The sequence below is a fragment of the Cricetulus griseus genome, chromosome 8, assembly GCF_003668045.3.
Source record: "Cricetulus griseus strain 17A/GY chromosome 8, alternate assembly CriGri-PICRH-1.0, whole genome shotgun sequence".
Lineage (NCBI taxonomy): Eukaryota > Metazoa > Chordata > Mammalia > Rodentia > Cricetidae > Cricetulus > Cricetulus griseus.
The window spans coordinates 41,437,236-41,448,942 of NC_048601.1; the positions used below are offsets into that span (position 1 = coordinate 41,437,236).

At 37.2% G+C, this 11,707-nt stretch overlaps 1 long non-coding RNA gene across 1 annotated transcript; it reads left to right on the top strand.

Annotated features, from left to right (window-relative positions):
• Positions 1–450: 450 nt before the first annotated feature.
• Positions 451–6,906, top strand: LOC118239275. The gene is made up of 3 exons (XR_004771131.1): positions 451–703; positions 4,794–4,858; positions 6,648–6,906. It is a non-coding gene; the product is annotated as an uncharacterized LOC118239275 (long non-coding RNA).
• Positions 6,907–11,707: the final 4,801 nt, after the last annotated feature.

Here is an 11,707-nt window from a genome sequence, read left to right on the forward strand (position 1 = left end):
ACTTCCTTGTTGATTTCTAAAATTCTCCCTCAATAAGTCTCATAGAAAGCGATTTTCTTTTGTTGCCTTAGTTGTTCTTGGTGACAGCCACTGCCTAGGGCACCTCTACTCTGCTCTTGGCTTTCATCCACCGGAGGTAATTGCCATTAAAACGCATAGATTTATACATATTTATAGACACATTTAAATATGTGAATATAGTGAATTTAAAATATAAATTGGAAATGCAGTTTCTCTGTGACTTTTTGTCTCAATATTGTTTTTCCTGCTGGTTATACAGGTTCATAAAGGTATGCCTTGTGAAAGAAGTGTAGATTGTTTTCTTAATGGGCTGGAATTTGTTCAGTCATCTGTAGTTGGACATTGGTTGGTTTGGGTGGTTTGAGATTATTTCTGTTCTGTCATTAATATCTGTCCTTTGAACAAATTGTAGTACTTAATTTACTTGAGCCTGTGCATGGCTTAGGAACAAATCTCTGAAAGAATTTTCCATTTATCCTGCACTTACTCTTCTATGCAGGATGGAAGCTTCTTGAGTCAATTAAGAGTATTTATTTTGATGAGGCCTTAACATCCCATAATTAAGAGAACCTCATGTTCACTTAAATCATCATGGAACAAAACATAACAGAAGCGGTGATTCACTCTTTTGACAAACATCAGGACTCCTTTACAAATTTATGATGTGAATTCCTTCTGACATGTAAGTGAATGCAGAATTTCTTCCTTTTTAAATGAACCATACTTCCCTCTTTTAGTGTATATTTTCAGTGTTTCACCTTTAAAGACCCCTTAAAGTATGATAATTTTAGGAGTGTAAGATCATTTCTCTAGAGTGCTGAAAAAAGATGGTTCAGATGCTTGTTTGCAGTGCAAGAATGAGGTCCTGCCTTAGGATACCCAAAACCAGCATAAAAAGAAGGGAAAGGGGTTGCATATCTGCAGTCTCAAACCTGAGCAGGCAAATAAAAGCTAGTTACTAGAGCTCAATAGCTATCCAACCTAGCTTTATTAATGAGCTCCAGTTTAACAAAGAACACTGTCTCAAGAAAATAATGATAAATTGGAGATCAATTGAGTAAGACAATTGATGTAAACGTTAGGCCTCCTCAGAAACAAATGTGCAGGCCCAAACAGGTTCATAGATGCGCCCCCCTCTCTCTCTCTGTTTTTCTCTGTCTGTCTGTCTCTCTCTGTCTGTCTCTCTGTCTCTCTGCCTCTGTCTCTGCCTCTGTCTCTGTCTCTCTCTCTCTCTCTGTCTCTCTCTCTCTCTCTGTCTCTCTCTCTCTCTCTCTCTCTCTCTCTCTCTCTCTCTCTCTCTCTCTCTCTCTCACACACACACACACACACACACACACACAGCCTCCTTCCCTTTAATATTGGCTCAAAATTGATGTGAAAATCTGTCTGTAGCAGTCTCCTGCAGGGAGAAATTGATCTCCCTTAATTGTGATCATTCATGAAAAATAAAATATGGCTGGTTAAGAACTTTTACCTGTCCAGGCAGTGGTGGCACATGCCTTTAATCCCAACATTTGGGAGACAGAGGCAGGCAGATCTCTGTGAGTTTGAGGCCAACCTGGTCTACAAAGCTCCATAGAGAAACCTCTTCCCTGTTTCTCCATAAGCCCAAGCTCAATTAAGATATCTCTTTCATTGCTCTTCCACTGCCTCCCTCCCTACCTTCCCTCCTGTTCTCATTCCCCCTCCCCTCCCCCTTACCACTCCACCACCCCCAATTTTCCCAGTAGATATCATCTACTTTCTCTTCCCAGGGTGATCCACAAGTCCCTCTAATGGTCCTCCTTGTTTCCTAGCTCCTCTGGAGCTGAGGATTTTAGTTTGTTATCCTTTGCTTTACATGTAACATGACTTATGAGTGGATACATGCCTTGTTTGTGTTTCTGAGTCTGGGTTACAGAGGCGGAGGGAGGAGTTGAGGCAGGGTGGGAGGGAGAACTGTGGTTGGAATGTAAAAGGAAATTTTAAAAAATGGAAAAAAGAGCTCTTCTGTGAATCATGTTTCATGTTCCCTGTGTTTCTCACACATGAAAATCTTAAAGGCACAGCGTTAACTGTGCATCACAGTTGTGTACAATTTTTTTTCCATAAACTATTTTGAAATTCATATATTTGGTAAGATATGACTCATACATTTTTCTTAAAATTTTGTTATTTGTTATTCATGTATTTAGGTATTTTATCTGCATGTTTGTCTGTATACCGTGTGCTTCCCTGGTTTGTCTCTCTCTCTCTTCTTCTGCTTTTTACCTTTTTTACTAATTTATTTTTTACATTCCAATCACATTTCCCCCTTCCTTCTCTCCTGCCACTCCCCCTACTTCACCTCTACCCCACCTCCTATCTACTCTTCAGAGGGTGTAAGGCCTCTCCTAGGAAGTCTACTAAGTCTCCTTGAGGCAGGACTAAGGCATCTCAACATGCCCCACCCCGGCTCCTGCCTAGGCCCAGCAAGGTATCTCTCCATATACTATGGGATCCACAAAGTCTGTTTGTGAATCAGCTGATCCAAGGTAGTGAGAGATCACTGACTCCAATCTTACTACTCGGGAAACTATATAAGACTAAACAAGACTCCCTGAATATAGGTGACAATGGTGCCTTGGGGCGTCCCTGGTGTACCTGGTTTCTTCAGAAGTCAGAGGAAGGTGTTGGCTATCTTGCCATGCTGGTCATTGTTGGATGTCACAACTAGGTAGAGCGATTAATGTTGCCCTCCTTTGACTATCTGCATAGTACTTTCTGGTACTATGGAAGGTAGACCGTACAGGAAGGAAGCTTTCAGGTTAGATCTATCTCAAATCTTCTCAGTCCTGTGTCCTTCAGTTTCCAGTGACTTCAGCAACAGGGACTTCCACTCAGTCTTTGAAAGACAAACCAAGGGCAACAGCAATAGTCTATATTGCTTTGGGAGTGACTTGAACTCTCGTGACCAAGAACCCCAAAAGACGTTTTTCATGTCTGGCATTGGATTTTCTGTTATAGTCTCTGTCTCTCATTGGGATTATTTTAATCCTGAGTAACATAGCTTCATTCATACTCATTATCTATCTATCTATCTATCTATCTATCTATCTATCTATCGATCGATCGATCGATAGATAGATAGATAGATAGATAGAGTATATAACTTGTGCAAATACACAATAAAATTTTTCTTGAGGTTTAAATCAAACAACCATGGTGTTATTTGTCCCTCCTCTATCCTCCTTCTGCAGTGACCTCCCTTCTCTGCAATTCAAGCAACCCCCATATTTTTCCCATTTCCCCCATATATCTCCCAGTTTCCCATGCCTACTTCTTTACTTCCTTTCTTTTATCCTTTTATTTGTTTGTTAATTTCTGGGTACCTGATCCCTTATGTTACAAAGGCTAAACTCTGATTGACTAGTATCCTGCCTTAGCCTTCTAAGTAGGAAGATTATATGTGACTACACTTGGTTTTGTTTTTTTATTATTTATTTATTATCCATATACTTATGGTTTCAGTGGTGGTGATGTTTTGTTTTACCTGTTTGTATCCTTTAGTATTTTTTTCAGACAATGTGATGAAGTTATCTTTGGTTCCCCATGAATTTGGCCTTCCTCTGTCAAAGGACATAATACAAGAACTAAGATAGTTTGCTTCCAATGTCTCTCTTAAGATCATCATTATTAGGAACCAACCTGACATCATCTGTCATATGTGTTTTCACTTCCTTGCAGGTACTTTGCTCTGTCTTTACTGTTGAGGTTTTTTTTCCCTCTTTAAAACTTTCTAAATTTGTGGAATTATAAACCATAGCTAGAATGGTTGGAAAAGGGTTCTTTTGTTTGTTTTATTTAACAGCTTGTAGTCTGTTCAGAGACCTCTCCCTCTTTAGTCTAGAGTCTCTTTTTATACATTTTATTAGTTTTTTTTTAATGTTTCATACAGTATGTTTCAGTCATGTTCATTCTCACCCAAAAAACTCTTCCAATATCCTCCTGGCTTTTCCTTACCCACCCATCTTTATCCATTTTTAAAAATTCTCCAAGACCAATTTGTGTTGTGAAATATTACTGGATGTGTGGTATTCGACTGGAGATTGATGGACTTACCAAGAGCTACATTCTTAAAGGAAACTGTCTATTCTTGTCTCCACTGCTAATAATTGCCACTAACTTCACAGCTTAGGATGAGATTGTGTGTCCAACTCTGCACTCCTTTCCAGCATTTGATCTGCATGGGACTTGAACAGTGTTTTTAGATGCTGTCACAATTACTGTGAATTCATATGTGTGGCTGTCATGCTAGGTATCCATCTACTGCCTCAGGATCTATAATTTTTTCACCTCCAACTTCCACAGTGATCCCTGAGCCTTGGTGTAGGAGTGGGATGCAACATGTATATTTTCTGTAAGGCTTAGAACTCTATGTACTTATTCTCTGCAGTCTGTCAGATGTATAGCTGGTACACATTTTTCCCATTTTATAGACTAAATCTTCACTGAAATGATGCTATCCTAGGCTATAGAGAAACTTGTTTTATGAGGTCTTATATATTAATTTTGTTCTTAAAGCCTGTGGTTCTCTGCAAGAAGTTCTTTCTGGACCAATGAGTTCAAGATGATTCCCTACTTTCTCCTTTTCCAGAGTCAGGGTATTAGGTCTTATGTTGTAATCCTTGAACCATTAGGAGTTCAGTTTTTACCAAGGTGAGATGTGACTGTCCAGTTTAATTCTACATGTGAATATCAGGTTTGATCAGCATCATTTGCGGACAATGCTTTCTTTTCTGTGTATATTATAGGCTTCTTTGAAGAAAAAAAAAAAAGGATCCCTTGGCTATAAAAGTGTGGATTTATGGACTTATATGTGAGTCCTCAGTTCTACTCCTGTGATTAATTAGTCAGTTTTTATGTTACTAATATGTTGTTTTCATTACAAAAACTTTGTTATATAACTTCAAGTCTAGAGTGGTATTATTCCAGCAATGTTTTTGTTGTTTTGGCTTGAGTTATCCCAAGTTTTTTGTATTTCCTTATGAAATTTAAGACTTTATTTCAGTTTTTTGTGAGTTTTGTATTGAAATTTTGATGAGGATTGCATTGAAATTGCAGATTTCTTTTGGAAAGATTTCCATTTTTTATTATTAGTCCTGGCAGTCCATGAACATGGGAGGTCTTTCCATCTTCTGCCATTTTCTTCCATATTTTCTGTGTTAAAACATTTAAGTCTTTTACTTCTTTGGTTATAATTATTCATATATACATATATATATATGCATATAATACATACACACATATGTATAATTATGAATAAAATAATATTGAATCTATTATCCTTTTTCTAGTCCTTTGAATTCTTTCTTCTGCCTTTCTCAATTTTCTTTTCCATTTAATAATACTTGGTTTTCAAAAATCATGTTTGGATCTTAAATAAATTGCTTTTCTAGCTTGTTTTTCTGTTTATAATGCTAATTCTTTCTGTTAACTTCAGACCACTTAATAGAAGAACCTGATTCTAGGGCTGGAGAGATGGCTCAGCCATTAAAGGCTAGGCTCACAACCAAAAATATAAGAACCTGATTCTTTTCTTGATTCCTGTTTTTAGAAGAATAGTATTAATTAGATTGAATGTAGCAACTACTACATCTCTGTCATATTTCAGTTTTGAAACATGAATTATAAATTAACGTCACATTTTATATGCAACTTTAAAGTGTCTATAATTAAAGTAAGGAATAAATTAATAATTATTATTAATAATTTATTAATAATAAATAAATTATTATTAATAAATAATAATTAATAATAAATTAATAATAATTTTGTGCTTAAGATGTATTTTGGTTGGGGCTGAATAGTGACTACAATTTCTCTGATGTCTGCTTTTTCCAAATTGCTAAAATGGCTATTGTCATTGAAATTTGAGGAGCTGGTTATAGCTGAGAGTGTTTGATCTTGTCATTTTGGGGAAAGGTCACAAAACAGCTTATGGCTTGTCCACTCCAGATGAGACTAATAATCCCCAGGCTAATGGATGCAAAGTCTTCAGCATGCACTCTGTGTATGGTTTTGCTTTCGAGTTGACTTTCCCCAAAATGCTTAACTTACATTTTAAAATGATACCAAGGGTCCTTTCTTAGATCACCAAGCATTTTCACAATGAGATGCGATTGAAACCAACACATAACTTTAACTCACCGACCCTCGGCTTTTTTAGGAATTTAAATCATCAGTGCAAAAGAACTCTATTTATTGTGCATTGGGATTCCATATTTCTATTATGAATAAACAATGGTATTCATTTTGAATTCTAAAGATAATAAGTAATATCTTAATTCTGTATTTTTCAAATTAGGAGCAGTCATTCTTCAACTGAGAAATTGATGAGTAAATTTGATAAATAATCTTATTCATTTTAAAACATGGAAATTGTATCAAAGCTAAAATGTTGTCTAAAAATAAGTACATGGCTTATTTTTGTTCTATAACTGTGATACATAAGCACTTCTACAGGCTAAATTGTATCACTAGACATCATATGGCACATGGCAAATCTTTAGTGTCTGGTATCTCAGGTTATAGACAGATGTGAAAACATGGCCTTTAAAAGCATAACTAATGTGAAGTATTTTCTTGTTAAATTTTTACATATTTAGGACAAGATCTCATACCATAATCTGTGCTTACCTGGATTATCCTATGTAGCACTGGTCATCTTCAATCTTGTGACAATTCTCCTGCCTCAGCATTTTGGGTACTGTAATGACAAATGTCCAACCACAACCTATTAATGATGGATATTTAATGCTGCTTCCAACCCTACACAACTGATGTTCTCATCACAAGAAGAAACAGCATAATTGTGTGTGTGCAGAGAAGAGACAAGTCAAACCCGGAGTCAAATGCTAGACGAGAGAGAGAGAGAGAGAGAGAGAGAGAGAGAGAGAGAGAGAGAGAGAGAGAACTCAGAAGATATCAGATCTCCTTACACATGGCTCGCCCAGCCTCAAGACAGTGAGGAAAGAGATATACATGTCAGAGGAAAACTTTCAAGAGTTGGTTTTCTCATTTTATCTTATGGACTCTGGGGATTGAACTCAGAACATTAGGCTTGATGCTAAATGCCTTTACCTGCTGAGCCATCTCACAATCCCCCTTTTTTTAATTCTTGAGAATTACCGCATTGTTTACCATAAAAATGTGCCAAATGATTCCAGTAACATTTTTTGAAAATATGCAAAATATGAAAACAAACACTGAAAAGCCTATTTTAAAATGGAGAAACATAGTTAATGATTGTACATACATAAAATAAAATATAATAAAAGTAATAAAATAAAAGTAAAAATAAAAGAAGGTTCCAAAATAATGTTAATATTTTACTAAAAGTTTAGTATAAAATCTTATAAATTGCTCAGGTTTGAGTAAATTTTACAGCAGCATCATAAAAGTTTTATAACTTGTAGTGCTTTTTCTTTATCTCCCTTAAACTTCACTCTAAGCCTTTGTCTATGACCATGTATATATTATCAACCCTAGCCAATGCTTCAGGAAACAGATACTTTGAAAGGTAATCTCACATTCAAGATTTCCAATTTGAAGACAAAAGTTTATTTTATCAGTTATTATCCAAATTTACATGTCCAAGAATTGATAGTTTGTAATTCAAGTCACTAAAGCAGATGGCCTATAAATTGACACATGTAAGCACTGCACTTTGTGGCAGTCAACCCCTGATACAGGACTGGACTGTGAACTAAACCCAAGAGGTAAATTAGGCTAGAGGGCAACTTTTTTGTCAAATTGGTAATTGCCCAACTTGAAGTTTAAAAGGCAGTAATTCAATAGACATCTTTACTTCCTGAGTAAGTTATTGACACTTTTCATTATCTAAAGGGCTGTAAGCTAATAGTGGATTTATTAATAACTCAATAGACCAAGGTTATATGAATATATTTAAAATGATTCTTTCAGTAAATTCTGCAAGTTTTTTCCCCATAAATTTTCATATTATGCTCTAACTCTAGAGAAAAATGTTTAAAAAGATGAAAGATAAACAAGGCTTTGCTAAAGAAAAATGAACATGGCAGAAGCAACTGAGTAATTATAGGAGAATTATTTTATACTAATGAAATCATGGTCCTTTCCTGTAGTCTCCTTGAACATACTTAGGCCAACTCTATAAACAGAAAGAAGAAAGAGGTTTGGATTAGAGGGATTATATTCCTGTGAAAGAAAGAGCATAAGACGGAACAAGAAATGCAGGCAGATGGGAAGTAAATTAATGTTCAGATTCATTGTAGCATGATAAAAGGAGTTAGGATGGAACGTTGTATTCAGTGCCTGATTCCAGATTGTGAGGAAATCTTCTAGCTGTAACTGCTCTTCAGGTGATTTGTTGCCAGTAATGAGATGATTATATTTAGGCTAGAAGTTCAAGGTAGAATAAATCATTGCTCCACAGTTAATCAGTGAGATAATCATTCATGGAAGATTTCACCAGGGGAGGTTGAAAATGTATCTCACAGAATATTAAGGAACTACATACATCTAGAAGTTTGATTTACTTTTAAAATAAGTTTGTTGGCAATATGGCCATAACATCTGTAACAGTAAAGGATATATTTAAGAAAAATTATGCTGGTCCTTCAGCCAACCTTCAAAAATGTATTCCACTGAAAGGAACATTTCAGGGAGAAATAATTCTATTATAATAACTCTATAATAATAGACAAACCACTTCATTCTCGTCTATTTTGTAGGGGGAAGTTCCCCAAACATGATATGACAGGTTAATGTGAGTCAAATTGGATGCATACAATTTCTTTCTTTCTTTTTTTGAAACCATTTAAGCACTTACATTACCCAAGTATACCAAATTTGCAGGAAACACTGCAGAGCTTTGTTGTTTTTCCCAATGTTACTGCTATTTCCTAGTTCCAAGGAGTTTTCCACTCTGAATGTTTCCTTTGGATATCACCAAAGTCCCTGTATTCCAGTCTTTGTCCAAACTTGTTTTTACAGCAGGCAGGGTTGAAAGCTTCAAGAACTACAGCTTTCTCAGACAGCAAATGAAAGGGGCTGGGAGTAGGGGTTCATAACCCCAACAAGGAAATGCCTCTAGTACTCAAAAAGGGACAGAGTTAGGATCTGAAACATTCTGCTGTTCCAGTCTGCCTTGAAAGGATTAAGGAACTGGGCAATCAGCTACAAGCTGAAATCTATAAGGCCTGGAGTCAAACACCCCTCTTTTCTTTAAAAGTTGATTATCTCAGGTGTTAAAATGTCATGAAGCTCTTGTCTCTTTCCCCTTCTATGGGGGACCATGCATTTTTCTTAAGGTCCTCCTTGTTTCCTATTTTCACAGGTGGTATGGATTGTAGGCTCGTAGTCCTTTGTTCTACATCTAATATCCATAGATGAATGACTACATACCATGTTTGTCATTTTGTGACTGGGATTCCTCACTCAGGATTGTTTCTTCTAGTTCTGCAAATTTCAAGGTTTCGTTGTTTTTTGTTGTTGTTGTTTTGTTTTGTTTTGTTTTTTCTGCTGAGTAATACTCTATTGTGTAAATGTACCATATTTTCTCCATCCATTCTTCAGTTGAGGGGCATCTAGGTTGCTTCCAGGTTCTGGTTATTACAAACAATGCTACTATGAACATAGTTGAACATATGTTATTGTTGTATGAATGTGCATCCTTTGGATAATTGCCCAAGACTGGAATTTCTAGACTAATAGGTAGACTGATACCCTTTTTCCTGAGAAACCGCCATACTGATTTCCAAAGTGGCTGCACAAATTTGCACTCCCACCAGCAATGGAAGAGTGTTACCTTTCTCCTCATCCTCTCCAGGATAGACTGTCATTTTTTTTTTTTTTTTGACATCCTGGCTGGTTTAAGATGCTATCTCAGTGTATATCTGTGGATGTCTGTCTCTGCTTCCATCAGCCACTGGATGAGGGCTCTAGGATGGCATAAAGAGAAGTCATCAATCTCATTTTAGGGGAAGGGCTTTTAGGTTACTGAGCTGAAATCGGGAATTTAGTTGAAGAGAGGAAGGAATGAAGAGCATGGGGTCTGTACCAGGTTGGAGAAACCCACAGGAACAGTTGGCCTGAACAAGGGAGAGCACATCGACCCTAGATGCTGTCGGGGAGGCCAGTACAAGACTGATCCAGACGCCTGAACATGGATGTCAATAAGGAGGCCTCTGCACTCCAGGGAGCCTCTGGTGGTGGATTAGTATTTTTCCCTGGTGTAAGAAGTGACTTTGAGAGCCCATCCCATGTGAAGGGTTACACTCTGGCCCTGGATACATGGGGAAGGGCCCAGGACTAGCACAGGAAGATTTGGTGGATTTTGCAGAGCCTCCATTGAAGGCCCTACCCTGCCTGGGGAGTGGTGGGTGGATGGGGTGGGGGGTAGGCTGGGGTGGGGGAGGAGGAATGGGGGTGAGGGCAGGGAAAGGGAGAAGGGACTTACATGTGAAACATGCTTGTTCCCTAACTAGAACTAATAAATAAAAAAGAAAGAAACAGAAAACAAACAAACAAACAAAAAAGATGCTATCTCAAAGTTGTTTGATTTGCATTTTCCTGATGGCCAAGGATGTTGAGTACTTTCTTAAGTGTCTTTCAGCCATTTTAGATTCCTCTATTGAGAATTCTCTATTTTTTTTGTCTTCTATATTTTTTATTTGAATTACAAAGAAGATTGAATTACATGACAATATCAGTTCTCTTTTCCCTCCCTTCCTCCCCTACCAACCCCGAACTAAATCCCTACCTATCATATATCCTTTCTTCTAATCTACACCTGAGTCAACCTTTCTGCTACCTCATGACCTCTGCATCCTTACTTTTCTTCCCTTCTCATTCTTTTAGCTCCCTCCCCCCTCTTCCCATGTTCTCAATTTGCTCAGGGGATGGTGACCCTTTTCCCTTCTCCAGGGGACAAAGTTTGTCTCCTTTAGATTCCTCCTTGTTTACTAGTTTCTCTAGCATTGTGGATTGTAGGCTGGTAATCCCTTACACTATGTCTAAAATCCACATATGAGTGAGTACATGTCATGTTTGTCTTTTTGTGATTGGGTTACCTCGTTCAGAATAGTTTCTTCTAGTTCCATCCATTTTCCTGCAAATTTCAAGATTCCATTGTTTTTTTCTGCTGAGGAGTACTCCACTGTGTAAATATACCACATTTTCTCTATCCATTCTTCTGTTAAGGGACATCTATATTGCTTCCAGTTTCTGGCTATCACAAATAGTGCTGCTATGAACATCATTGAACAGATATGTCTTTGTTGTATGAATGTGTTTCTTTTGGGTATATGCCTAGGAGTGGAATTGTTGGATCTTGTGGTAAACTGATTCCCATTTTCTTGAGGAGTCGCCATACTGATTTCCAAAGTGGCTGCACAAGTTGGCAATCCCACCAGCAGTGGAGGAGTGTTCCTCTTTCTCCACATCCTCTCCAACATAAACTGTGATTGGTGTTTTTGATTTTAGCCATTCTGACAGGTGTAAGATGGTATCTCAGAGTTGTTTTGATTTGCATTTTCCTGATGGCTAAGGATGTTGAACACTTTCCTATGTGTCTTTCAGCCATTTTAGATTCCTCTATTGAGAACTGTCTATTTAGTTCTGTACCCCATTTTTTAATTGGATTGTTTGGTGTTTTGGAGACTAGCTTCTTGAGTTCTTTGTATAT